This window comes from Artibeus jamaicensis, unplaced genomic scaffold, assembly GCF_021234435.1.
Source record: "Artibeus jamaicensis isolate MK-2021 breed Jamaican fruit bat unplaced genomic scaffold, CSHL_Jam_final contig_332, whole genome shotgun sequence".
Taxonomy (NCBI): Eukaryota; Metazoa; Chordata; class Mammalia; order Chiroptera; family Phyllostomidae; genus Artibeus; species Artibeus jamaicensis.
Window position 1 is genome coordinate 6070575 of NW_026521788.1, and position 24133 is coordinate 6094707.

General features: G+C 41.5%; 1 protein-coding gene across 1 annotated transcript in view; it reads left to right on the forward strand.

Annotated features, from left to right (window-relative positions):
* Positions 1-4098: 4098 nt before the first annotated feature.
* SGMS1 (sphingomyelin synthase 1) overlaps positions 4099-24133 on the forward strand; it is a 93319-nt gene continuing 73284 nt past the window's right edge. Inside the window, exon 1 of the mRNA XM_037159867.2 lies at positions 4099-4435. The gene's annotated coding sequence lies outside the window, so the exon portion shown is untranslated. The remainder of the gene's footprint in view (positions 4436-24133) is intronic.

Consider the following 24133-nt stretch of genomic DNA (forward strand, 5'->3'; position numbering starts at 1 on the left):
GCATCATTGAGCCTGTGAAGTAATTGTCACTTTTCTAAAATTGTGGAATGACAATCATTGTATTATACTTTGCATTTTAACTTCAGGCAACAAAGAGATCCTCAAAACTGTTATCCTTTTTCTATTGTGAGGATGCTCTAAAATGTTGTTAATTGCATCCTCACATCCAAAGGATAAGAATTATTGTAAACGTCTTCTAAGTGCTTTCGGTTATGATTTGCCAGTGAACATATTTACAAAGCCCTCCTCCTTCCTCAGTGGAGCACCCACTCTGTGAATGTTAAGCCTTGACTGGATTCCAGACAATAGAAACAAATGTGATTTTCTCTCTCTCCCGTAGGTGCTAGGTTTCTCTTTCTCTTTCATCTATCCCAGTGTATCTGTGGCTGCATACACACATACAATTGCATTTTTCAGAATGTAGTGGTATGAAATTTATTGAGCTATTCATATACACATAGGTTTTATATATGTAGTCTTCTCATATAAGACAGCTGCTGGGTTTTTTTGTGTAATCAGTTTGGCTAGTACAATATAATCAGTCATGATAGTTTTGTAAGCAGATAATTGATGTGCTTAAAAATACATATTTACTTATGTGAATGTTTGAGGAAAGTTGCCTGTAAAGCAAATGTTTTTATTTTGATCTCTACTGTGAAACTAGGTTGTGCAATTGATAGAGAGAGTAAAGGTTCATGACAGGATATCATGCTGGACTTTGACATGTATCTTGTGACGGTGACACTGTCCTGGGAGCACAGGGTGAGAGACCTGGCAGCTGGAACAACAGTTCAGCGGACATGCACCGTCAGGACCCTGGCATGAGGGGATGAGTGCCTGGACCAGCAATGGAAACAATGGCCCAGAGGTGAAACACACTAGGAAGCTGTCGTCATCCCTGGTGATAGTGAATTGTCATGAGAGAGGGAGCTCAGATGATTCCAGAACTTAACTTAGACTGTGCAGAACAATAAGATTACCTTTGTGAGGAATATGAGAGTCAAGAAAGATTTGTCAGCTTTGTATCATCTAAGAAATAGGACCAACTTAATGTCTGTTGCTAAGGGCAATGTTAACTCTAGGCTTATCTTGTGCCTGCCTTTTTAAAATTTATTTTTAAAATATTTTTTAGAGTTTTGCTTTAACTTTATTTTTTTTTAGTTACATTTGACATACAATATCATATTAGTTTCAGGTGTACAAGCTAGTGATTAGACATTTATATACCAAAGGAAGTGACCAATCTGGTAAGTCTAGTACCCACCTGGACCCATATATAGTTATTACGATCATATTAACTCTATTTCCTGACCTGTGCCTTAGAGCTGGCCCTTTTTGACGATAACTTCGTCTTCCAAGTAGAAGAACTCTTCGGGGTCTTCAGAGAGAGATGAAGCAGCTCGCCTCGGCCGCAGACCTGGCCACCCACGGGCAGAGCTGGGACCTGGACAGTAGCTCTCAGCTCCTGCTTCGGTTTTTCCTAGTCTTCCATGCTGCTTTGGAGGAAAAAAATAGCATTTTACTTATTTATATATCTATTTTTAAATTCTGTTTTATTTCCATTTTCATGTATCCCCCTCCTACCTTCTTCCAGCTCCGCCCGCCCCCTCGTCCCCCACCACCGCCACACTGTTGTCTGGGTTCACGAGTCCTTTTCTTTTTCGTTCCATTCCTCCACCTCCCAGCCTCCCCCATCAGAGCTGGCGGCCTGCTCTCTGTCTATGAGTCTGTCTGTATTTTGTTTGTTAGTTGTTTGTTCATTAGATTCCACATACGAATGAAGTCATATATATCTGACTTTCTCTGACTGACTTATTTCACTGAGCATAATATTCTCCAGGTCCATCCATGTTGTCACAAAGGATAAAATTTTCTTCCTTTTTACAGCCAAGTAGTCTCTCACTGTGTAAATGTCCATAGCTGTTTTGTCCACTCCCACATGGATGGACACTCGAGCTGCTTCTATATCTTGGCGATTGTAAATAATACTACTGTGAACACAGGGGTGCTTACATTCTTTCAAATCAGTGTTTTGGGTTTCTTTGAATAAATTCCCAGAAGGGAATCTCCGAGTCATAAGGCAGAGCCATTTTTAATTTTTTGAGGTAACTCCATACTGCTTTCCACAGTGGCTGCACCAATCTGTGTCCCCACTAAGTGCACCAGGATTCCCTTTTCTCCACATCCTCACGAGCACTTGTTGTCTTTTGATTTATTGATGATGGCCATTCTGACAGGTGTGAAGTGATTGTGGTTTTAATTTCCATTTCTCTGATCATTAGTGACATTGAGCATCTTTTCATATGTCTGTTGACCATCTGTCTTCTTTGGAGAACTGTCTATTTAGGTCCTTTTCCCATTTTTAATTGGATTGTTTTTTTGGGGGGGGTCAATTTTGTAAGTACTTTATAAATTTTGGATAAGAACCCCATAGCAAATATAAAAACAGACAGATCAATGACACAGAATAGAGAGCCCAGAAATAAACCCACAACTTTACAACAATTAATATTTGACATAGAAAGCAAGCACATACAGTGGGGTAAAGATAGTTTTTTCAATAAATGGCTCTGAGAAAATTAGACAGATATGTGCAGAAAAATGAAACTAAACCCACCTTCATGACTCCACACACAAGAATAAATTCAAAATGGATTATAAAGATGTAAATGTTAGGCTCAAATCTATAAAAAGCCTAGAAGAAAACATAGGCAGTAAAATCTTGGACATGTCTCATAGCAATATTTTTTCTGATATATCTTCTCAGGCAAGGAAAACAAAAGAAAAAATAAACAAATGGGACTACGTCACATTAAAAAGTTTTTGCACAGCAAAGAAAACCATCAACAAAATAAAAAGACAACCCACTGAATGGTAGAACATATTTGCTGACACATCAGAAAAAATAGCATTTTAGATCCCTCAGTCTCACTGTAAATCTTATATTTGGCTGGGTATCTCAAAGAAATCGTGGCCTATAGAATGACTGGTTCTAAACATGTGAGAAAGTTAAACTCAGGAGATCTTCCCCAAAGCCAAGAAGGTTTACTTTGTAACAACAAAAAAATTTCTTCCTCTGTAACAACTCCCTACCCTTAGTGGCAATCAACTTATTTCTTAATTGGGCCTCAGGACTTAGCAGGTCTATAGTTTCCTATAATTTGCCAATTTCCAACTACGTAAAGTTTCTTTTAAATATTTTTATTTCAAAATAACGTGTAGGGCACAATGACCCAGAGAAAAAGAGTATTTCCAAAATTAGTCTTACTTTTTTTTTAAGTTGTTTTACTTGCGCCATAAATAAAAATCATTCCAGTTTTAAGCCCTTTGTTCTACTGCTAATAAAATTTCTATTGTATAATAAGAACATCAAATCCAAGAATCCTAAACCGTTTGCTGAAAAGATTCTTCAGTTTTTCACCACTTAAATAAGGGATTCAGACCATGCAACACCAAAGAACTATTTCAGCTCTAAAATTCCTTGGATATTTTAACATTGAGAAGAATAACAGAAAAGTTATGGGGCAGTTTGTCCACAAATTTGGGTATTCTGACACAGAGCTCAGAGGGACAAGACAGTATTGTTTAAGTGCCTACTCTCTGTCAAGCTCTGTGCCAAATTCTTTGCATGGATTACTGCCTATCATCTATCATCGGTACGTCAAACTCTGTTAGATGAGCATTTTATCCCACTCATTGTACGTAATTATCCTGCTCCCGGTCACACAGTGTCAGAGGTCAGATCCAAATCTGCTTGGAGCCCTGATGCTACCAGCCTCATTACATCCTGGATGCTGCCTAACTCAAGAACTTTACTAAGGAATAGAAATTAACGTACATCCCTTGTTCAGGTGTCTATCATAACCACCTTAATCCTTGTTTTATAAGAGTTAAAAAAGACCATACGCATTTTCTTGAAGTTGCTAATGGCTGAAATTTTTTTTAAAAAAAGGCTGGATAAAAAGGCTTCTAAGCCCTATATAAATCAAAAAAGGAAAGTTCCGCCTTAACCAGCTGAACACGCTTATTGGTTAGGATTGCACAGGCTGACTCATTTCTTTTTTGCTGTTAGAGGGCCACGCCCAGCATTCCAAAAACCTCTGCTGTCCTGCTATACCCGTGACCTCTCTGCTGGAGCCTCCGGGGTTGGACTCCGAGTCTCTGATCACAGCTGCCCCTCAGAGAGGACCCGCCCGCCAGAGGCAGGGCTCTCAAACTACAGCGTTGTTGCAAGCCGGCCAGGCAGGCCGCTGCCGGGCTGGCGGAGGCGCGGGCGCGTTCCAGGAGCGGGGTCCCAGGGCGGCGCGCCGCTGATCGCCTTTGCCTTTCTGCCTGCGCGCCGGCAGGCATCGCGCACCCTTGGCGCGTCTGAGCCGCGAGCAAACTTAGTGCCCCACGAACTTTCCCGAGACTTTTCCTCCACCGAGGAGAGACCGTAAGTGTTGCTTCGTCTAGGATGCTGTGGTTCTTTACCGTGTGGGGCAGGCGGTGTAGCATTGGCAGACAGTGAGACCTGGTTAAAAGTGGGGGGAGACAGACCTTGCCTTGCAGACAACGCCCATTAACGCAGTCGTTGCCATTCCCTGTGCTGTGGCGAAGTAAAGGGACTCAATTTGTACCTGATCTCGGTGTGAGGATAAAATGGGCAATAGCTATTGACACCTGAGAGCGCTCACAGTGTAGTTGCTGTAAAGTGAGTCAACGTATAGGTACGTTGCCTCAGTGCTTCAGATTTTGCGGGGTGCTTTTGGGAGCCAAGGATCAGGCGGTGGTTTCTGTTTCGAGTTACCAGACTTTGCTAATGGAGGTTTTTGAGGGAGTGGGATTGTATTTACAGTTTGTTACTAAGTTTTGGGGACGTACTCCCTTTCTCAAACTCCAGTCTCAGTACTAAATAAAATACAAGGTCCGTCAGCCGACTTCTGCTGAGTGAGATCTGTGCTCAGCGCCAGAAGGACGCACGCACGTGCTCCGTGTTGTGGAATGAGCGTGTTTACTCCGCTGCTCTGCTTTCTATTTATTGTGCCCAGGTAATTGCTCTTGTGGAACTGGTGGAAATAAATACACTGAGAGGAGTGCATGGCATTTGGTTTTTTATTTTTATTTTTCCTATTTGTGTTTGCTCTCTAGAGTTGTTACTTAGGTTGTACCACAATGGGAATTAACAGATTTAAGGCCTCTTCCCATTCCACTCTTAAGCCTGTTGAATTATATCACTTTTAAATTATGTAAAAATAAAGTCAGTGAGTTTCTTTTTGAAAATCTGCTTTTTATGTAAGAAATTAGTCAGCAGTCCATAAAGATTTGTATGCTACAACTAAATTATTTTCTTGCAAGAGGATGAGGAGGTAGGGGACAGGAGAAGCAGAATCCTGTGATTGTTGTGGTTCTACTGAAGACATACACAGTGCAGTGGACCTACGTCACCGTCAGAAGCACTGACTGTCTTGGGAAGGCAGGTGGGAGACGCCCCAATAGCATAAAGAATGGCAGGAAAATTGTCAACTGACTCACGAAATTACGAATATAACAGGCTATGTAACAGAAAGAAAATGTTCTTTGCAACTGACTTTTTTAGGTCTGTGAAAGAAGCTGCTGTAGAAATTGATCACTGCTAAATGGAATAATTAAAATAATGTGTTAGAATTTTTAATTATTTACATATTGAACTAACAGCACTTTTCCAAGCTCATAGGCTAATTGCTAAGTTCAGTTGCTTTGAGTTTAACTAATTAAGTGCCTCTATGTGTGAGAGGTAACAACTTGAGACCACATTTCTTTTGAGAAACAGCTTGTGATGTTGAGAGAAATGGCCTTATTTCTACCGGGGTAGTTGGAAAGCCCCCTCAGGTGGTAAGAATGGGAAAATACTTTACTGAATCTCTTAATTCATTTAAGAGATTCGGGGCTGTTAAACTCATTTTGACAGGGGGCCACGTCAGCCACGAGGTTGCCTTCAAAGGGATGAATGTAATTTTAGGACTGTATAAATGTAACTACTCCTTAACAGTTAAGCAAGAGCTCAGTGCTGCACTGGGTAGAAGCAAGGTGTCGGGCCGGATAAAACAAGGTGGAGGCCGGATTCGGCCCCGTGGGCCTTGTGTTTGCCCCCTGTGCTCCAAGATGACTAAAATCAAGTTTTGTCCTAATGGATTGTAACAGAACCAAACATTTAAAGAGCCTGCTTTTATCAAGCACTGAGATGCTTTGCATCCACTGCCTCATTTAACTTTCACAATAATGCTGAGAGGTAGAGGTATTATATTATTATCTCTTACAGTTCTGCAGACAGCCTTGGGAAGGTTACATGATCTGCTCCAGATTTTACAGCTAGTTAATTTAGTTTACACTAGAAGTTAGCATTTAAGGTTTGTCATTTTCCCCATGTGGCTCCAATTGCTCCTAACGAAATAGCGTTGACCTTACTCTGTGAAATAATCCAGAGAAGGTTTTTGGTTCAATGCAGATTTCGAAGTGATTTTAAAAGTTCCTCATTGCCCCAGTACGAAAATGTCAAAGTTCAAGGAATAAGGCATTCACTCTGGAAGCCCGTGGTGTTCAAATATTAACTAAGCCAGCCCCGTTCTTGGTTGAACCTTGTTAATACCTGTGACTGCCTCATAGGTGCTGATCTAGAGTGACTTTCTCCTTGTTTTTTCCCTGAAGCCCTTTTAGCTCTGGATGTGCATGTTCTTCCTGCTCCTCACAAAATGCAAGTCAGGCATTCTTTGCTCGTAAAACCACGCCTCTGGGTCCATGGGCTTCTAGTGGTTAAATTCTCTGTGTGTGAATGTACACCTGCAGTATTTTATATGCTATATGAAATGTGTAACATTTCTGGTAGCATGTTGGTTAGCATTGGATCTGTTTGTTTAGAGTGGTGAGGTCATCAGCGGTACACTCCGTGAGCACTAAAGCTTTTCTTGGTAGATGGAAGTGGGAAGGTCTCAGTGTGCCTCACCAGGCGTAGCCAGTCCGGAGAGAGTCCATCTGCCAGGTCATCTGTTGCAGCGTCATCGTGCACAATGCCCCCTTCTCAGAAGGCCATCTGTTCCAGGACTGGGTGTTGCTCACACCCCCACCTCGTCATTCTCACCACCTTTTTCACACGGAACCCCCACCCACCTTCCAAAGCCAGCAGGGGTGTCTTGGCCTCCTTAAACCTCTCTATCCGAGCTGCTTTAAGTGCCTTGAGTTCTTGAGGATGTTGAAAGAACATGCCAGTATGATGATAAAACCACTTGGGGTAAATCTTGTGAAAATCATGGAAAGGAGGAAGTCTGCCAGACAACTTGATTTTCAAAAGTAGGGGAGATGGTAAATTCCAGGCACTTTGGATTCATAGCTTATGTTGGTGTCTAGCAGAACTGCAAATTAGATTTTTGAAAAGACAGATGGGGATCACTTAGAAAGCATGTTGATGATCAGTATTTAGCATCCCTCATCTCCAATTAACCTCATTTCTTTTTTGATAGTTACTGGACAAGTATATCAACATTGCTATAGATCTGACATGTCTGCTTCAGCAAAACATTTAACACTGTGCATTGTGTTCTTTACTCCAGAGGGACAAATGTGGGTTGGACAGCAGAATGGACAAGTGGGTTTATACCTTGTCATACTCAGAGATGACAGCAGAGTGGCGTCAGACTTGAGCAAGGTGCCTTGAGGAGGGCACTTGATACAGCTGGGGGGAAACTCAGACATTAGTACAGATGGAGTATTTAGCGCCAACAGTTGATAATTTCACAGTTCTTTGAAGCACTGTGGATAGTGGTTAAGAACAGGGACTTTGGAGCCTGACCTTGGATAAACTGTGTGTTCTGTGCCTCAGTCTCTTCATTCATAAAATGCAGATAATAATACCTACCTCACAGGCTGTTTGGAAATGTTGAAGGACTAAGTTAGATAATCCATGTGAAGTGCTTAAAAACAGAGCCTGACAGTAAATCGTGTGTGTTAGGAGTTAGTGTTTTGTTGCTGCTCCTGCTTTTTACTACCTGAGGCAATGCTGTGTACATACATGGGTTTGTGTTTCCGTAGGTGTCCAGAATGGGGCAGTCGGGGTTTAGAGAGGGTCTAGAAACTGCTTGAATGGTGGCTGAAGACCCTGGGGATGTCTACCTTAGTGTAAAAGTTGAGACACAGTGCTTGTAAAGTGAAGCGGTAACATTCTGAATTCTATACATCTCACCCAGTCTAACAAGTACTTTCTCTTAAGGAGCTGTAGCTTGGTGTGAGAGAAATCTCCCCTCAGCTAGGGCTTAGAAGATCTCCTTCCAGATATTAGTACAATCTTAGTTATTTGTGTGATCCTTGGCAATTAGCTGAGCTCAGTGGTTCTCCACAGGGTATGATGTTACCCCTGAAAGGACATTTGGCAGCGTCCGGACAAATTTTTGATCAACACAACTGGGGTAGGGGGTACGCTGCTGAGGTTTGGAGAGTAGAGGCCAGAGATGCTACTAACACCCCACAGTGCACAGGACAACCACCGCCACAAAGAATTTTCCTGTCCACGTGCCTGTGGTGCTGAGGTTGAGAACCCCTGGCTTAACTCTTCAATATATGTGTTTTCATTTGTGTGAAATTTGAATATTAATTTTTGCTTTAGCAATATCACAAAGTAGCTTTAAGGGCATATTTACAGAAGGACCTTTGAGAGTTAATGTATTCTTGTCTGCAGATATATACAGCATATACATTTGAGCAGCGGCAGCACAGTAGAATAATATTTACTTCATTCCCTGGAGAAACGTGCTACAGTGGTTTGAGTCAGATAAGCCTGCAATTGAATCTCAACCCTATTGATTTAACCTGCTGTGAGATTTGGGGCAAGTCTGTTTCTCTGTGAAAACCCAACCCGTGTCATAGAGTTTACAGGAATAAACAAGGAAGGTATGTAAATCTTACGGCACTGTCTTTAGGCATAATGCTAAGCCATTGTTTTTCAAATTAACTTCCTGCCCTGGCTAGGTCACTCAGTTGATTAGAGCATCCTCCGGATACACCAAAGTCTTGGGTTTGATCCCTGGTCAGGGCACATATGAGAAGCAACCAATGAATGCATCACTAAGACCAGCAACAAATCAATGTTTCTCTCTCTGTCTCTCTCCCTCCACCCTCCCTTCTGTCCTGTCCCTCCCTCCCTCCTTTCTTCTCACTCTAAAAAAATCAATAAATAAAATAAGTTAACTTTCCTTTTTTGGTTAAGGAAAGAAGGAAGGGAGAGGAGGGAACTCTTACATTTTGCTTATAATAAAATGTAAGATTTGGAAAGAGGATGAGTAAAGAAATTAGATTTTTAGTAGTTAAAAGATGAAAACCAGAAAGACTTCTTGCCTTCAGAATTTAGGAGAGGGAGATAAATTTTGGCCTTGTAGGGAAGGACCATAATATACACTGAGGCGAGAAGCACTTACGGAGGGTGAGAAGTTGGGGGGGGGGTGAGCTGCATGGAAAACAAGAGTCATGTACTTTATATTAGTCTGGAACTTGCCAAGAATATAACCTATGTTTGTGAACTGCTCCACTACAAAAACGTGTTTGTTTTTAAGCGTTGTAATTTGCTTTATTTTTTAGTTTTATGATTGATATTGATATTATGGTTTCTTAACATATTTTCCAATCTTGAGATGTAAGTAAGCAACACATCCAGCCAAAGTATATGTACGTGTATCAACTCTGCAGTCTCCCTGATTTCTTGTGCCCTCTCAGCCTCCCCCCAAAAGATGCAGCAAAGCTTTCCCGTGGTCACACTTCCCGTCCCCTCCACGCATGTGTGCCCTGTGGAACTCGGAGTCTGGAGGCCAGTCACGAGTCGCAGTGTTTTGTCACTGCCATGGCAGCTGATATCCATCGCATCAGTTGGAAGTTACTGTATTTAACTTAAGAGTGTGATTTTTTTTTTTTACCGTAGGGCTATCTAATAGAAATGTCCCCGAGTGTGCACAAGTCACTGCTGTCTGCTTTGTTTCTGCAGCAGTGAGAGACCCAGCAATGGAAAGTTCCCTGGTTATTAGGGAGAGACTCTTACTCAGGTTGGAGAGTTGAAGTTAGTGATTTTTTAAAGGAAGGCTACTCTTAATTTCCTTTCCCAAGGTCCGTATGGCATTTGCACTGAGTTGTTTAAGTCCCACATAAGTTCGCGACTTGAGCCCTCAGGGGAGCAGGTGTTACAGCCTTACTCCCGGCAGCTTGCGTCCCTGTGGGCACCTGGAAGTCTTTCCTGTTGGAGCAGCGGGGCGACTTCGTGGCCATCTCACACCACCAGGGCAGAGGCGAAGCGCAGTAGTCATAGCTTAGGTGGCACATCGAATGGAAATGTTAATGATGTGTGGATCGAATCGTACTTCTAAGAACTTTATAACACAGACTGATCCCCGTTTGTGCTCAGAGGCCATCATTACTGTAACGTTCCAACTTAGCTCTCCCGATTGTACAGAAATAGAAGCTGATGTTCCAGGCTCTCACGGTCTTAAGGTGCCCCTGGGTTGTAGGCTAGGCGATGTCGACAAAAATTCAGTGATTCTGATGAGAATCCTGAACTGGATACACAAAATTACATACTTCTATGGGGTCAGAAGGCAAGAATTTTATATTCAAACCAACCCCAAGTCAGGTTAATAATTAAGAGATGTCATAGATAAGTTACAATTTTAGATGGTGCGGGTGACCACAGTTCTTGAAACCTGATACATGATTTCTCCACTTGAGGTGTATCCCCATCACTGATTTCTCAGATGTGGATGAGACTAGAAAAGTCTGTGAGCTTCTGAAAATGTTCTGGAAGTATTTGAAGGCTGATTATTTGCTAGGCTCCTGGGCATCAGCTTGGTGAAATTCTTTGGTATTTTGGACCAAAATCTCAAGTCCTAGACTTGTACTGAATCGACAAATCTAAAGATAGATTCCTTTGCGTTTCAAAAGTGGAGTCTCACCAAAAGGCCCACACACATTTTAGACATAGAAGAAATCGATTTAAAATGTCAAGGTAGACTAGAACAATACACCTGATTACTCATGTCATGAGTCTGTTAGCTTATATTTTTTAAAGAGTTTTAAGCTTGGTATGTCATGAATTCTTTAATGCACTTTTTTAGATACAGGTTGTGGGGATAGTATTTTTTTAAAGCCCACCCCCCTTTCCCTGTGGAATTATTGGCCTCCACCATAAGTGTGATGTGTGTGCTGTATGTGAGGGTCGACAGGTAGATCCCTTTCTCTTTCTGACTTGGAGAAAAAGGTCGGATTCCAAAAGAAACTGTAAAACGCATGTGATGAATGGATCACAGCAAAGATAGACAAAATAAGTAAAGATTAAATAGTGTCTGGGGTAGAATTATAACTTGGTTAAAGGTGCTAACATGTTAGACTGAAAGGAAATTTGTTTCGAGAGGAATTTACAGAATGGAATTTGGAGTCTGGGGTAGGAGACCAAGTTGGAGAGGTCAGCCTGGCCTGCCTGCTGGAGAAGGAGCCTGGCCCCCTAGTGTAGCCTGAACGGGCCTCCTTGCGGGTCTTAGCCCCGTGGTGGGGCTCTTGTGGGCTTTGAAACCAAACTGGGAGGTTTCAGACCTGAGTTAGCATATGGCTTTGCTGTAGTCACTGAGCACCACTGAGCTCACCCGAACCTCACAGCACAGTGCGGAGCCACAACATGTATTTTCAGCCAGCACGCCCCCTTCCGATAGTAACTTGGGCTCCTTGTGTGATCATGCTGTGGGAGACACGCAGTCAGTGGCTCCCAGCGTCCGGTCTGCCTGATGGATTATTTGTCTCACAACAGCGTAGTCCATTGGCATTTGTACCTTAATGTCACCACGAGTGTGGTTAGCATGAACCCTCTCCTGATCCTCAGTTTGTGGATTTCTGAGATGAAGGACCAGCCTTGGACCGCGTCTACCAGCACGGACCAGCTGGCTTTCCCAGCATTATCTTTTTGGTTTGACTTGCACCATAAGAGTGTGATGACCATAACACCAGTATCTTTTTTTGTGTTTAGAAAATGTTGAGAAGAAAAATGAGTATCAACGAGTGCCTAAATAAGCTGGAAATGTGTTTTCTTCTGTGCGTGATTCATGTAAATACGAGTAAAACAAACTAGATGCATTATGATAGTTACAAGGTTCACTAATTCCTCCTTTGCTAGTTAGCAAATCCTATAATTCTCATCTAAATTGCATAAATTACCAAACAACTGCAAAAGTTCCCAGTCAAAGCAGTCCATACCCAAAATTTCACTGTGGGATTTTACACTAGGGTTTTGGTTGCTGAGGTTATTACAGATTTATAAAGTATACTTTTCTTTGTTTCTCAGAATAATATGCCCAAGTCTTTGGGGCCTTTGGGTTCAGAAGCTATGGTACTTTTAAACTGTATTCATAAAAGACTGTCCCGTTAATATTCATATATTCCCACTGAGGTACCGAAATAGTTTCCTGCGTTATCTACTGTGGCTAGTGATTTTTGTCCAGCTGAGCAATTGTTTGATAACTATCAGTTAGTCCAGAGACTTGGGTGAGTCACCTTTTTAAATCCTTAGCATTTACTTCTAGGAACAAAATTCTCAGGAGAATCGGGTGCCTAATGTCATTTGCTTTCATTATGTCCGTGTAAAGGTCAGAGATGTGAAATTAAATGTTTCTAGCTCAGAAACTAGTCTAGTCATCGTCAGTCTCAATCGAAGGGAAGGTCTTTCACAGTTTCAGCAGTGAGTGCCATGATCGATCGCTGGGAGGCGGTCGTGTGCTGGCTTCATGGTCCCAGTCAGACCCGAGGTGAAGCCTCTGGGGTCCAGAGTAAGGCGGGGCCGCGACAGTTCCTAGGGCAGAAGCAGGGGAGCGCTCCCACTGGGCTGAAGGAAAAGGAAACAAAGCAAGAATTCTGCTGTGACCTCTTTCCCCAGAGAGCTCCTCCCCCTACCGGGTCTCTGCCTCTCCTTGGTCACCACCATTTTCTCCACACCTCCTCATTCTCCAGCTGCTGTGCCCAAAGGCCTTTGATTTTCTGAGAGTTTGTTAACAAATTTATCTGCATAAATTGTATGTCTGTGTGGGCAGGGGTCAGGTAGGCTAGGGGTTGTTACAGTTTTAAACTGAGTAGAAGGAAGAGAAGGGCCAATACTTCTACAGTGCTGCCCTCCACAGCCCACGTACCCCACCGGAGCACACAGAGACGCCACCGGGGCAGAAGTCCTCCCTACAGTGGGTGATCGCAGGCTGCACCGCTGTTGTCCAGCCCGGTTGTCACTAGCCAAAGCCAGATGTTTAAGTTAAATTAAACTAAACTTCTTAATTAGACTAGAGATTCCATTTCTTAGTCACACTAACCACATTCAGCTGTTCGGTAGCCACAAGGACCCAGTGGCTACCATGCTGGGCGGAGCAGACACAGAACATTTCCATCATCTCATTTGGGGAAGATGATTCAGCTTTAAGAATATAATAGATGTTAAGACATGGAATACGTTTTCCAGGATTCCAGGAATTCCCAGAGAAACCGGAACATTTCTAGGGTTTAACTTTGGCACTTTTAGGCCAAGTGAAGGCAAATTACTGGAAGATTTTAGGTTTCCTCAAGTTTAAACTTTGGACTCTTGCATGACAGATTGCGAGAACAGCTGTAGTCATCAGCACGTGCGTGTGCCGCCTTTGTGTAACCACTGATTAGTCAGGGCCTAAGGACTAGAAAAGGGAATTTCATGAAGTTGCTTCCACCCGATGGTGTGGTAGGGAGTCCCATGGGCCACGTTGACTGATACCTAGAGATTAACCACGACAGGAAGTCACTACTAGCTTCTGGCTAGAGGGACGAGTAGAGGTTCTTATTGGAGGTCAGGGCAGATGGGAGCCGAAGCCACCGAGGAGGTGGAGATGTCAGGCCCGGGGAAGGTGTGAAATGCTTCCAGCAGCTCCCCTGTTCCTTCTGCTCTCCAGTCTTCTGCCAGTGCCTCCAAGTAAGGTGGTTCCCTGTGGTAACGCAGAGCAGAGTTAGGGACTAGAAGGGGTGATTTGCGGTCCAACAGGCTTAAGACTGCCATAGCTGGGGCCTTTTAGCTGAGCACCTTGTATACAAGGCAGATACCTAATGCCACCCCCTCTTCAGGTATGCAGAATCAAGCAGTTTTCATCCGTCATTTAGAATTTGTGTGAAATACGTTTCTTTCCTGTGACCTGCTGTATGGCAGAGAATTTGTAGTGCCAGGCTCATAGAACTTGCTAAAAATCCATCCTCCAGAAGTTGCGGAGAACCCGTCATTCCCTTTGCGATGCCAGGGAAGGCTGTTCAAAGGGAGCTATCCCATTGGAGGCGCTCCACCACAAAGCCACTAACGAGACGGGAGCTGGACAAGCTGCTCGCCTGCGGGAGCCTGCGGGGGCAGCGCAGAGAACCAGCAACCGCGACTCCCTCCTCCTGCAGTGTCTTCCAGTGTCTTCTGCTGACAGCACTTAGCCTCACGCCAGACAGCAAATTAAAATAAAGTTTCAGGGGCCAGGTCTATTTTTGCAGATCAGGTAGTCGTGAATCGATTAACTGGCACAGGGAGGAAAAATCCCACCCTTCTTCACCGATTCTATATTTCTCTTTCATCAAGTAGGCAGTTGTACATCATGATACATACATATTTAGGTGATTTGAACATTTTCCCCTTCAATGAGATGTCATCATTTCCCGAACACTTTTAACATCAAATGGTTTGATTACCTGTATTATCCATAGGGTGACTCATCCCTGAGGTACTCTTGAAGATTAAGTTTCTTGAATTTTCATTTTTATTGTCTCTTAAACTTAAGATAAATACCTGGATAATCAGGAATTGGAACCCATTTATGAAATAACATCCAGCAAGATGGCGTTCCAGGCTTTTTGTTTAATGCCTGTGGAGATATTTGGTACAATCTAAAATTATAATTGCACGTGAAGTAATTAAATTTGGGCATTTTATCTTTTAGATGTTATAAGTCTTTGCCAAAGTATTTCATAATGCATTGTAGGGTTATGATTTTATTTGGTTTTGGTCAGTTTTTAAAATGTTTAACTGCTTTTTAGTGAATTTGGAAGAATAGTTCTCCCAGAATTGTTTTTAAAGTATTTTCCCTCCAGGTTGTTTTCTATATTCCACAGCCTTGAGCTCTAAGATTTCCTTGTTGCCTCCTGCTTACTACTACCATACAATGCAAAATTTATCCTTTTGTTTAAAACATTAAAAAAAAAGGAAAAATACCCCACCTTGTTCTTAAACCCAAGTTGATGTTTTGTCTGTCTGCATTGCATTCTTTTTCTCTCCTCCATTTCTCATTTTGTTTTCCTCCTTCAGAATGCCCCTAAAATATCATCAACTCATTAAATATGTTTAAATTAGATTTTGTTGAAAAAACGGTATAAAGAGAGAGATAATGGTATCCCATGATGACACTGAAAAGAAATTAAAGCTGCGTGCACATGGGTAACATACAAGTAGTATCAAAGGTACAGAAAGAGAGAGAGAGAGGTCAAAGCCTCCCTGTTATTAATGTACCATAACTGCTACTACATTTCTTGTGGTTCCTCCCAGGAAGACAGTGTCTTTGGTATACATATCTTCATCTGTCTGGCCTTCTGCTTCTGTATTATTCAATAGAGGGATTACATTTTCGGGAGCCTTTTTTTTTTTTTTTTGGTATGGACTGTACCTATTATATTTTTAGCGATTTTTTCACATCAGTACACACCAATCTTCCTAAAACTGTTTGTGCTGCCTGTTACCACCAGAACCAGTAAGTAGAGGCAAGGATCGAATCTTAATGGTCAGTTTATTCAAATGGCCATTGATCTGAGAAGATGGCAGGTTATATATGTACCCTGAGGGTTATGTACCGAAAAGATGAGCTTACATTTCCTTTCAAAAGTGTGAAAGGAAAAAGATGTAGATAAGGGATTTGAAATTCAGGAAAAAGATTAATCAGATAAAAGCTGCAGTCCTGCAATTTCCCTGGCATTCTTCTTTATCTGTGTCCTGGGCATCCTCGTCCTCACCTGTGTCCTGGGCAGCGGGCTGTCTCTCCCTGCAACACAGTGCTCGGATACCATCTCGACTGCTTGCAGTCTCCTAGAGTCAGGCTGGGTCCTACCTTCAGTTCCTGAAAGAATAGCTTTTTAAAAATATTTTATTTTTCCAGAGAGGGGAAGGGAAGGAGAAAGAGTGGGAGAGAAACATCAATGTATGGTTGCCTCTCATGCGTCCCCTGCTGGGAACTGGCCTGCAACCCAGGCATGTGCCCTGACTGGGAATCGAACCACGATACTCTGGTTCGCAGGCCTGTGCTCAATCCACTGAGCTATGCCAGCCAGGGCTCTGAAAGAATAGCTTTTACATGCATTAACTACTAAACTTATTAACTGTTACTTAAAACTAAAGTTCTCCAGTTCTTAAGTCCCCCCATCATTCCTTATTCACTTTAACGTGTGTGGGGTTTCATTGTGCAGATGGACATAACTGACTTGACCTTTGCCTTTCTGGATATTTCAGTAATCACCAGATATTTGGGAGGAGAAATTTTGTCCAGCTTTTGGAATTATTGATGTCTGCTTTTTTGTAACTATTTTCCTTAAAAAAATTTTTTTTCAATTACAGTTGACATTCAACATTATATTAATGTTGGGTATGCAGCATTGTGGTTAGACATAGTTTTCAAAGTAATCTCCCCATTTGTAAATAGTTTTATATAAACATTTTGCTGATATATCTGTGGGTCACTGTTCAATTCCTAATAATGAGATTGCTAGGTTTGAGGATAAAAGCATTTTAAACTCTGATAAACATTATCCAGTTGTACTCTAGAAAGATTATGCAGACCGATTAAAAAAACAGGGTTGTATCTTTCCCACACCCCCACTGGTACCACAGATCACCACATTGCAATATTTTTGCCCATCTGATAAGTAAAAATGTTGTCTCTGTTTTCACTTGCTTATCTTTAATTACAGGTTTAGGATCCTGCAGGTTCTTTGGCCTGCAGTTCTTTGAATTTCTTTATGCAAATTGCCTCTTCTTGTGTTTTGCTTTGTACTTTCTTCTTTCTCTTTCACCTCCTCTTCTTTCTTATTCTTTATCTTAGGGTTCCTGTCTTATTATATTGACTTTTATACCTCATTTTTAAATTAGGGAAATCAGTCCTATTTCGTATGTGTTGTAAATAGGTTTTTCTATGTTGTCCCCAGTCTTTTGATGTCTATTAACAACATTGTTTTTGTTTTGGTGCAAGGGGTATAAAACATGTGGTGTGTGTGTGTGTTTAAAGAAATGAAAGAAAGGGTGGGTGAGAAAAGATGGCCATACTTTCTGCTATTTTTAAGATCAGGTAGTTATAATTTGAGACAACAACTTATTCCCACTGATCCCAGTATATCTCACAGCCCTGAAAACCCCCTACCATCTTATTGCAATGAGAAGACTCTACTCCGGAGGAATAAGAGAGGTCTTTCCCTTCTGTATTTGCCCAGGCCCTCAGCAGTTTAATGGGCCTCTTAAGAGCATGTGAGTTTATGAACAGCCATGTCTATACACATTAGAAGTCAGCTACCTGGTGAGATCATTCCAGGTAACTCAGTTATGAGGAATGTTTAACTTCTGTGTCCCCAGCACTTAGAACTGTTCGTGAATGAAATACAATGTGTTGAATGAATAGATGGAGCTGAGGAAGAGCAAGAAGTCCTGGAGGGAGAACGATGGGGAATCAGGAGTGCAACTGAAAAGATTCCCTTGAGATGCTGTAGTCAACTACATGTATACGTACCTGACAAATATACCCACGGAGTCCAGAACATTTTGACTTTTTCTCTTCATTGTCCCCCATTCAGTTAGCGTCTAGACAGCTGGGTGAGTTCTAAGATCATAGTATAGCATATACATCTCATGATAAATTTTATAGGATATTGGATGTGGACACAGTACACTGGTGCCAGCTGTTAATTTGTTGACTCTTTTCTTTCTTTGTGTTTACTTAATTATCTCTCTCAACTGGTCAGTGAGAAATATTACATCTATCCACTGTGAGTTGAATGCTATTAAAACTATGTAAAATTTTGTTTTAAAATCTAGTTTTAAAATAATGACTAGATCAACAATGGATTTATCTCCAAATTTCTTCATGGACTAAACTTCTGCTTTAAACATTTAAAGTGATTCTGGTTTAACAAAAATCGACTAGATAGCTTTGTTACATACTGTGTAAACTGTGACTCAACCCAAATCCAGGAAAGTAGTTGGCTAGTTCTTTATTTAAATAAATATCTCCAGAGAAGATTTAAGATTCTTTGACAATTCAAATAACTTATATATGTATCTTATTGACACAGGGCAATATGTTGTTCCCTGAAATTTTCTATAAATTTTAATTTGTCATAGGATTATAGCCTCTTTTTGATGTCATTTGACCTGAGATCAGATGTCTAATGGCTTTGTTTAATCTCTTCATAGCTTTATGAAGGAAATTGATTCAGTAATTTGAATTTACTGAAAGGAAAGCCTACAACAGGAAGAATTAGATTGAATTTTGAGGAAGGTAATGCTAAACTTTGACTTCTGTTACCGTTCCGTGGTATTCAGTGCAAAAATAATCGGATACCAGGACAACAGAGAACCAGCCATTATTGTATTGAATGGTCATGACACTAATTAAGCAGCCATTTCAGTCCAGACTGATGAAATAATTGATAACTGATGTCCTTAATTTGTCTTTTGACCAGACCAATTTATTATAGTTTGGTAATGACAATTTTCTAAATGGTATATCAAAATGAAAGATAAATGGAGATGTTTAAAAATGTCTAGCTCCGCAAAAGGAAAGTTCACAAATGATTTTAGCACAATAGTTTTGTACCACTTTGAGCCACCTTGCCTGATTAGCTTTGGCTTATAAATCCAGTTGACAAAACATGGCTGAATTTGTCACTGACATTCCATACAAAAGGATAAAGGAATAAGGCAATAGAATCTACTTTGAAAAATTAGTTTCTGAAAGCAGGAGTTTCTGCAGTTTGTTCTACCCAATGGAGACGTGTCTGTGGGTGAGACCTCGTTGCTGTGTTAAAAATCAGTTGGCTTTGGGGAAACAAAGAAACGAAAAATAAAATGCTAATAACAACTGTGTCCACTGTAAAAAAAATATAAGACAATTTCAGGAGCTTTGAGGGGATATTTTTGGTTAGGTGTTCTAAATTTTGATGGTGTATAGGCCTTTTGAAGGATATACTTTGCAGTTGCAATGAAAAGTATGAAGCACTTTAAGGATGCAACCCACAGGATTGATAGTGCTTGTGAAAGCAGAGATTGGAAATGGATGATTCTGCATTTGATTCTTGGTGCCGCCACTCATGGGTGGACCCGAGTCAGGAATATACTCTCCCTGGGCCCCAGTTTTCTAAATTTGTAAACATGGAGATTAAAATATCTACCTCAAAGAGTTTTGAGAGCAACAGATGAATTTGGTACATAGTAATCAGTCTACAGTATAAGTGCCTTACTTGAAGAGTTTCCAGTACTGTGCAGAGTGAGAGGGTGGCCATTGGAGAAGATCTTAAGGACGACTACAGTTTAAAGTTCTCTGACACCGTAAGGTATGGGAAACGGGGGTACTTTAGAACTTGCTGTTTTTCAAAATGGTGGATTTGTTTTGTGTTATTAGAATGCGATGATTAATGATTTTTCCAATTGCTAGTTCAAGTGTCAGATAATTGACCCTAGTTTATATTGCTGTGTCCCAAGATGAGGCCACAAGTCCCATTGAGGTCAATTATTAGGCATGTGTTTATATCGCAGCATTCATGTTTCAGGTGTCCTCTGCCTGTTGGTCCGGTCACACACGCTAATTATCTCTCACATTACGATTCTGTTACAACACATGGAGCCAAGGCACTTGGGAGCTTCCCACCCAGCTACTCTCTGGCCTCAGTGTGACTCACAGGGATGTTGGTTACCTCGGTGTTGGTCGTAAATCAGGCTCTGACAACTGTCCAGACTTTGATTTGTGCCTAATACATTCTGCTCACTTACTGGTATTGAACATACCTGGGGTCAGTCAGGGCCTGTGTTTTTATTCCTCTCCCCACCCCCACACAAAAATAAAGTCTCTGGCCATGTTCTCTTCTTACTAATAAGGTGCTGGTGTACATGCTGTTGAGCATTAACAAGGAAAACACAGTATGTGTTAGACTCTGTTCTAAGTGCCTTGTACACGTAATATACTTAGTTTATCCTCACAGGCTATGGAGTAGGTGTTCTTATTCTGTTTACAGAGGTAGAAAACTAGCACAGACAGATTGACCAGTTTGCTCGAGATCTCACAGCAAATAAACACAAGAGCCAGGATTTAAATCTGGACCATCTCTTAACCACTGTGCTAACCTTCCTCTCAAAAAGTATAGTCAGTTTAAAAGAACATTTAAAAAAATGTATAAATCCCACCTACCCAGTGACAACTATTCTCAGCCCTTGGATGCATATACTTCCAATTATTTTCCTTGAACTTTGGTTGAAAATCCTCTTCCTTTCCCTCTCCCTTTGTACTTCAAGGGCTAAACATTATGAACAATTTGGATTTATCTTTCTAAGTGCTTATGCAAACACATGTACATACGTAGATGATCCACACATGTTCCCCATATGTCCCTCTAGATGCATGGTTTTGCTAGACGCCGCTTCACTCAGTGTGTCCTGGACATATCCTGTACGTGTTGTGTATAATCTAGCATATTTTTAATTGATTGTGTCGTGTGGACTGCCCTGACTTCAGAGGGTGGCTGTACCATTGTTTCTACTGATGCACTACCTGTGTTGATGGACATTTAGATTGCCGTCACATTTTCCCTGCATCGCCTATAATAGGTGCATATACTGTAGTGTATGAAAGTACTGTAATGTGATTAACCCCCTTTTGAAATTCAGGTTGCTAGAAGGAACTGGGGTGAACATTCTCAAGATTGAAGATTTGAGCACATTCTTACTTAGTTACTTCTTCCCAGTCCCAATCAAAATGCTAAGTCCAGCCTGAGCTACGGCTGACGTAGTTCAGTGGATTGAGCGCAGGCCTGTGAACCAGAGTATTGCGGTTCGATTCCCAGTCAGGGCATATGCCTGGGTTGCAGGCCAGTTCCCAGCAGGGGACGCATGAGAGGCAACCATACATTGATGTTTCTCTCCCACTCTTTCTCCTTCCCTTCCCCTCTCTCAAAAAATAAATAAATAAAATATTTGGGGAAAAAATGCTAAGTCCAAATGATCACTCCGTCACTTAAAAAAAAACCACAAAAAACCTTTATTGAGGTATACTTCTCATGCCATAAAATTCACTTCTGTTAAGTGTACAATTCATATTTGGCAAATTCACCAAGTTATGAAATCACCACAAACCAGTCTCAGTATTTTCATCTTTCTCACAAGTTCCCACTTGCCCTTTTAATCCCTGCCTGTATTCCGAGGCAGCTGCTAATCTATTTTCTGTCTCTATAGATTTGCCTTTTCTGGCCATTTCACATAACCTGTCACTGTTAAGAATTCACTCTCCATGAATAATGTTTCTTTTCTTATTCTTTTGAATAATTTGGCCCGTATAAAACTCCCAGCTAGAATTGTGCCTTATAAATACTGGGGCTCAGTGCCACCTTGAATAACACATACATTTTCCTTCTCTTCCACAAAGACAGACCTCCTCTACGGTTGGGGGGCCTCCTCAGGAATACTTGTCATATCAAAAGTGAACTGTTAGATGGCTTTCAGCAGGGTTAGTTTATTTCTTCAGGTGGTAGCTTGATAGTAACCGGGATTCTTGGTTTAATTTAATTGAAAACCGAGTATGGGCTGTTTTTTGCAGACATGAGCCTCGCCTTTGAGACATGATCCCAGAAAGTTCAAAATGTGATGTCCCAAACCTGCTTTGGCACTGTTAGCTTCGTACTGCAAACAGTTGTGCAGTTTATTTGGCCTGAATAACTCTGTAGTGTTCAAATAACTAAACGTTCTTTAAAAGTATTTTAACTTTTTCTTTGTACTATTTTATTGCTTTTATAGACTATTTTGAATTAAAAGCTGTAATGTAAAATTTTAGGGCAACTTCAATGTAATATTTCAAAATCTGGTGGTTCCTCCATGTATTTTAGATGCCTGCGCCCTGCCTTTGTTCATCTGGTTTTTCATGTGACCCTCTTTGGGGGGTTCCATTTGAAGGGCATAGTATTTCTTGTTAATTGTCATTTCAAGTGAATTCTTAGTATTTTCAAAGACTTCCGCTTTTTAAGGAGATCAGAGAGAGTAGGAAAAGAACAATCCTGCCTCTTCTATTAATGAGAAAAATATGCAGTATGATACTAACTGTATCCTAAAACGTGCATTAGCACACCAGAGCACGAAGTCCAGGGATGGAGTTGCTTCTGTGTTTAGCCTTTTGAAATGTGTCTAGTAAGCAGAAGGTATTCCCGAGTTGAGTCAGGCACTGAAGAGAAGTGGAAAGATTTACCATCACAGTCCTCACAGGCAGCTTGGCCTCCCCAAGGCAGATCCTGCCCCCATCACCCCTTCAGAGCCCTGTAACTCATTTGCTGTTCTTAAGGGCTTCTTTTGGAGTCAGTAATTAACACCTGAGGAGGAGAAAAGCTTTTCTTTACAGGAGATAACAGCTTTATCTGGAATACCTCTGAAACCTGAATAGTTGCTTAAGTTAAAAGCTGTTACATGTTATCATCTTTGGCAAATGGGAATGCAGCTTTCTCAACGTGTGTTTGTCTTCTAAGGGGAAAACCGAAGCATGTGCAGTCGTTGATGCTTATCCAGAAAAAATAGCTCATTTGCACAGAGGTGGGGCGATGCAGACATCTACATAAACCCAGACACTTGGTTCTTCTGAACTTAAAAAGCTTTTCTTCTTTCATGGAAGGGGAGTGAACTGTGATTAGATGTATGTGTAGCTGGAATGTTGTTAAAAATAAACCAGCCGTATTCCCTGTTCTCGCCTTTCTCCTTTGCCTTGGCATCTTGGCTGTCTCCTTTCATTTAAAAACTAGACCAGGTCAGTTATATTTAATCTTTCTTGTACTCTTCAACATCTCCTTCTCTTGAACTGGGAGCGATGATGTAAGTAGACACTCACCACGCCCCTTTGCCTGGCTGGGTACCTGCAGACAGACGGCCCTGCCCTGAGGGAGCTCCCATCTAGGTGTGCAGTGAACCTTCACCTCAAGGGGAACCACCTACTCTTTGCAGAGGGTGCAGCTGGGCTCTAGCCACCACGTCAGGGATCTTAGGTGATGACATACTGCCCGAAAGTAGGTTGGGAGGATTGATGTAAAGAGAAGCAGCTGGCTGCTTCTTTAATTCTTTGCTTTTGTTCTTACTCTACATTAATTTTGAGTACATTTAATAATATAAATCAAGCAACTGATACTGCATTTTGAGTGCCCTATACTTTCAGAGCTCCCAAGACTGTACTGAGGGGTGGAGGACATAGCTTGCAAGTAACATGACCTTGCCCTCTGCAGCTTCTTCATAAGAGTACCCCTAAGCTGTGGCTTTGGGGAGCTCTTGGGGGGAGAATCTTTTTGTTCTTAAATCAAGGGAGGAAAGATGTTGTAAAAAGTAATGTCATGGTGGGGGGAGGGTTGGATTGGATGGGAGAAGGTAGACGACTGAAGCAGCCACGATGCATTGAGCACCTACTGTGTGCATGTACTGTACTAGCTGCTTTGTAATGGTCTTATTTAATCCTATGAAGTAGGTGGTGGTATCCTATGTTTATACACAAGGAAGCCGACTTCATCCCACAGTCACAGATGAAGTTTACATCTAGATTACCTTTCTGCTTGATAAGTCAATAAGACTAACCTGTTCCTTCCTATCTGGTTCCAAAATATTTCTGCTTCCACAGCCGTGATTTTTGTTTTTACTTCCTCTGTATATGCTCTTGAACTATTGCCACTTATAAATACGTGAACATAGATCTCCTGAAATACAAACATCTGAGCACCTTAGCAAAAAGAAACATACCTTACAGTGTGAATTGCCTTTACCTCGCTGTGGCCAACTCCTAGCTGAGCACATATGTGCTTGAGACAGTGGGGTTGTAAAGGCGAAGGGGAGAAAAGGCAGTGTTCACTCCTGGCT